A 5,937-nucleotide genomic window follows, 5' to 3' on the forward strand; every position below is an offset into this window, starting at 1 on the left:
TTCTCCCATCTAGGGAGAAGGTCAATGGAGAAGAAGAAGAAGGGGGGGCCTCTCCCCCTTTCTTCCGGTGGCGCCGGAGCGCTGTCGAGGGCCATCATCATCACCGCGATCTTCACCAACACCGCCGTCATCCTCACCAACATCTCCATCACCTTCCCCCTTCTATATCCAGCGGTCCACTCTCCCGCATCCCGTTGTACCCTCTACTTGAACGTGGTGCTTTATGCTTCATATTATTTTCCAATGATGTGTTGCCATCCTATGATGTCTGAGTGGATTTTCGTTGTCCTATCGGTGATTGATGAATTGCTATGATTGGTTTGAGTTGCATATTTTATTATTGGTGCTGTCCTATTGTGCCCTCCATGTCGCGCAAGCGTGAGGGATCCCCGCTATAGGGTGTTGCAATGCGTCCATGATTCGCTTATAGTGGGTTGCGTGAGTGATTGAAACACAAACCCGAGTAAGTAGATTGTTGTGTATGGGATAAAGGGGACTTGATGCTTTAATGCTATGGTTGGGTTTTACCTTAATGATCTTTAGTAGTTGCGGATGCTTGCTAGAGTTCTAATCATAAGTGCATATGATCCAAGTAGAGAAAGTACGTTAGCTTATGCCTCTCCCTCAAATAGAATTGCAATGACGATTATCGGTCTAGTAACATAGTCATTTGCCTAGGGACAATTCCACAACTCCTACCACCACTTTTCCACACTCGCTATATTTACTCTTTATTGCTTCTTTATCTTAACAGCCCCTAGTTTATGTTTACGTGCTCTTTATTCTCTTGTAAACCTAGCCTTTCACACCTACAAAGTACTTCTAGTTTCATACTTGTTCTAGGTAAAGTAAACGTTAAGCGTGCGAAGAGTTGTATCGTGGTCGATAGAACTTGAGGGAATATTTGTTCTACCTTTAGCTCCTCGTTGGGTTCGACACTCTTACTTATCGAAAACTGTTGCGATCCCCTATACTTGTGGGTTATCAAGACCTTTTTCTGGCGCCGTTGCCGGGGAGTCATAGTGTGGGGTGAATATTCTCGTGTGTGCTTGTTTGCTTTATCACTAAGTAATTTTTATTTGCTGTCCTTAGTTTTTTTCTATCTTTAGTTATGGGTAGGAAACGCAAAATACCAAAAAATGAGTTGTACCTATTGCTCCAATGGTTGAAGAACCACTCAAAATCTATCACACTACTGAAGCTTTTTACTTGGATCATCTTTGATCCCTATGTGCTCGTGCTGAAACCCCCACTAGTTTAGTTTAGGGCAAATCTTTAGATGAGCATGCTTGTTATGTGCGACACCGTATATCTGAAAAAGGGAAATTATTATGGGGTCAAATTCAACGTTTGCAATGCTATGCTTGGAATTTATGTGAAATATATGATGTTACTTGTTGTTCTGAAAACCCTAAGAAACACCTTCCCTATCAATTCTTGTTTAGTAATAATGGAATCATATCTTCATATGCTAAGGGTGTTTATAATTACTATGATGTTCAACAAATTGAAGAATTTGTTGCTTTTAAGGGTTCTTTTGAAATTGCTTCTTTGATTGAAACGTATGATGCTACTTTTCACAAATCTGAAAATTTTGCCATACTTGAATATTGTTATGAGAATTATGCTTCTAATGCCTATGTTAAACAATATATCGAGGCTTACCCCGTTGTTCAAGAAGAGACTAATATTTTGCAGGAGCCTATGGAAGAGGAAATTGATGAAATTGTGAGCTCATTTGATGAAAAGGATGATGAGAAGAGCGAAGAACAAAAGGAAGAAGAGCGGATTGATCACCCGTGCCCACCTTCTAATGAGAGTAACTTTTCAAATCATACATTGTTTAATTCCCCTTCGTGCTTACCGAAGGATGATTGCTATGATGATTGCTATGATCCCGTTGATTCTCTTGAAATATCCCTTTTTGATGATGCTTGTTATGCTTGTGGCCAAGATGCCAATATGAATTATGCTTATGGAGATGAACTTGCTATAGTTCCTTATGTTAAACACGAAATTGTTGATATTGCACCCACGCATGATAGTCCTATTATCTTTTTGAATTCTCCCAACTACACTTTACCGGAGAAGTTTGTGCTTATTAAGGATTATATTGATGGGTTGCCTTTTACCATTGCACATGATGATTTTGATGAATATAATATGCATGTTCTTGCTGCTCCTACTTGCAATTATTATGAGAGAGGAACTCTATCTCCACCTCTCTATGTTTCCAACACGATAGAATTGCAAGAAACTGTTTATACTATGCATTGGCCTTTACTTGGTGTGCATGAATTGTTCTTTTATGACATGTCGATGCATAGGAAGAGAGTTAGACTTCGTTTTTGCATGATATATGTTACTTTGTGATCACTACTAAATTACAAATCATTGTTAATTAAAATTGGCTTTGATATACCTTGGGATCCGGGTGGATTCATTACTTGAGCACTAAACGCCTAGCTTAATGGCTTTAAAGAAAGCGCTACCAGGGAGACAATCCGGAAGTTTTAGAGAGTCATTTATTTCTGTTGAGTGCTTTCATATAGTTTAAAAACAACAAAAATAAAGAGGGGAACCCAAAACTTTTCAAAAAGAAAAGTGAAAGTGAGAGAGACGAGCATTGTGAAAGTGGGGGACATCCTTAAACTTGTTCAGGCCCAAGGGAACTTTGTGAATCTTAATTACAGAAAATTTTCAATAAAAAATAATTATCCCCTTGTACAATTCCTTTGTATTATAAAAATAATGTGCTTAGGTTTGCCTTTAGGATGTTTACAATGCTTGTTGGTTTGTACGGTGCAGGACAGAAACTTTGGCTGTAGTGAGCGATTTTACATTTTTATCTCGAACGTCAATTGGTTCTGATTCCTTTTTCACTGTCTTTCTGTACAACGTTTTTATTTTTTGTAATTTTGGTAGAATTTTTGGGGTACCAGAAGTATGGTGGATGTTCAGATTGCTACAGACTGTTCTATTTTTGACAGATTCTGTTTTTGATGCATAGTTTGCTTGTTTTGATGAATCTATCAATTTATATTAGTGGATTAAGCCATGAAAAAGTTATGTTACAGTAGAGACAATGCAAAAACAAAATATGAATTGGTTTGCGACAGTACTTAGAGTGGTGATTTGCTTTATTATACTAACGGATCTTACCGAGTTTTCTGTTGAAGTTTTATGTGGATGTAGTGTCTAATCGAGGATGTTTCGATGTGAGAAGAAGGAAGAGAGGCAAGAGCTCAAGCTTGGGGATGCCCGAGGCACCCCAAGTAAATATTCAAGGAGACTCAAGCGTCTAAGCTTGGGGATGCTGGGGAGGCATCCCCTCTTTCTTCAACAAGTATCGGTATGTTTTCGAATTCATTTCGTTCGTGCATTACGTGCAAGTCTTGGAGCGTCTTTTGCATTTAGTTTTCACTTTTATTTTATGCACCATGCTGGTATGAGATAGTCCTTGGTTGAGTTATAGAATGCTCTATGCACTTCACTTATATCTTTTGAGTATGGCTTTATAGAATGCTTCATGTGCTTCACTTATATCATTTGAAGTTTGGATTGCCTGTTTCTCTTTACATAGAGAACCGCCATTTGTAGAATGCTCTTTTGCTTCACTTATATTTGTTAGAGCGTGGGCATATCTTTTGTAGAAAGAATTAAACTCTCTTGCTTCACTTATATCTATTTAGAGAGATGACAGGAATTGGTCAATCACATGGTTAGTCATAAAATCCTACATAAACTTGTAGATCGCTGAATATGATATGTTTGATTCCTTGCAATAGTTTTGCGATATAAAGGTAGTAATATTAGAGTTATGCTAGTGGGTGGTTGTGGATTGTAGAGACACTTGTGTTGAGGTTTGCAAATCCCGTAGCATCCACGTATGGTAACCGTTGTGTGACAAATTTGAAGCATGGGGTGTTTCTTTGATTGTCTTCCTTATGAGTGGCAGTCGGGGACGAGCGATGGTCTTTTCCTACCAATCTATCCCCCTAAGGGCATGAATAGTAGTACAAACGTTGCAGGCATGCCGTCTTTTTTCGTGCAAACGTTGCAGGTCCTCCCGTGCCTCAGGTGTATCTTTTGTCTTTCCATACATGCCCAAGAAGCCTAATAGGTTCACGCAAAGGTTCTTCGTCGCGTGCATCACGTCGATTGAAGAGTGGACCTCTAGGTCTTTCCAGTAGGGTAGGTCCCAAAATATAGATTTCTTCTTCCACATGGGTGTGTGTCCCTCAGCGTCATTCGGAACAGCTAGTGCGCTGGGAGCCTGGGACCCTTTCCAAAGATTACGTGTAAATCATTGACCATAGCAAGTACGTGATCACCGGTACGCATGGCGGGCTTCTTCCGGTGATCTGCCTCACCTTTGAAATGCTTGCCTTTCTTTCGACATCGATGGTTGGTCGGAAGAAATCGATGATGGCCTAGATACACATTCTTCCTGCAGCTTCCCAGGTATATACTATCGGTGTCAAGTAAACAGTGCGTGCATGCGTGGTATCCCTTGTTTGTCTGTCCTGAAAGGTTACTGAGAGCGGGCCAATCATTGATGGTCACGAACAGCAACGCCTTTAGGTCAAATTCCTCCTGTTTGTGCTTATCCCACGTACGTACACCGTTTCCATTTCACAACTGTAAAAATTCTTCAACTAATGGCCTTAGCTACACATCAATGTCGTTGCCGGGTTGCTTAGGGCCTTGGATGAGAACTGGCATCATAATGAACTTCCGCTTCATGCACATCCAAGGAGGAAGGTTATGCATACATAGAGTCACGGGCCAGGTGTTGTGATTGCTGCTCTGCTCCCCGAAAGGATTAATGCAATCCGCGCTTAAAGCAAACCATACGTTCCTTGGATCACTTGCAAACTCATCCCAGTACTTTCTCTCGAGTTTTCTCCACTGCGACCCGTCAGCGGGTGCTCTCAACTTCCCATCTTTCTTACGGTCCTCACTGTGTCATCGCATCAACTTGGCATGCTCTCCGTTTCTGAACAGACGTTTCAACCGTGGTATTATAGGAGCATACCACATCACCTTCGCAGGAACCCTCTTTCTGGGGGGCTCGCCGTCAACATCACCAGGGTCATCTCGTCTGATCTTATACCGTAATGCACCGCATACAGGGCATGCGTTCAGATCCTTGTACGCACCGCGGTAGAGGATGCAGTCATTAGGGCATGCATGTATCTTCTGCACCTCCAATCCTAGAGGGCATACGACCTTCTTTGCTGCGTATGTACTGTCGGGCAATTCGTTATCCTTTGGAAGCTTCTTCTTCAACATTTTAAGTAGCTTCTCAAATCCTTTGTCAGGCACAACATTCTCTGCCTTCCACTGCAGCAATTCCAGTACGGCACCGAGCTTTGTGTTGCCATCTTCGCAATTGGGGTACAACCCTTTTTTGTGATCCTCTAACATGCGATCGAACTTCAGCTTCTCCTTTTGACTTTCGCATTGCGTCCTTGCATCGACAATGACCCGGCGGAGATCATCATCATCGGGCACATCGTCTGGTTCCTCTTGATCTTCAGCAGCTTCGCCCGTTGCAGTAGTAACCATTTAAATTTGGTTACTATATTTTTCGGTTTATTACTAGAAGACTGATTGAAAACATTACTTCGGCGGGAGGACCAATGGGGTGCAACGACAACCAAAGTAACTACATTACTATCATTTCTAGAGTATTACTAGACTGCCCAGGGCAAACAGAGCGGACGGGGGATCGGAGGGGCACAGTGGTAACCAAATTTATTTGGTTACTATTTTTGCCGGGACAATTACTATAGGTGGGAAAGAAAATTACTAATTCAAGGAAGCGGCTGAACCGGGTGGCCGGAGCGCAGAATTAGCAATTTACGCTCCCGCTCACTTTAGCGCATCCGTGTGTGTGTGTGTGTGTGTGTGTGTGTGTGTGTGTGTGTGTGT

This window comes from Triticum dicoccoides, chromosome 3B (genome assembly GCF_002162155.2).
Source record: "Triticum dicoccoides isolate Atlit2015 ecotype Zavitan chromosome 3B, WEW_v2.0, whole genome shotgun sequence".
Taxonomy (NCBI): Eukaryota; Viridiplantae; Streptophyta; class Magnoliopsida; order Poales; family Poaceae; genus Triticum; species Triticum dicoccoides.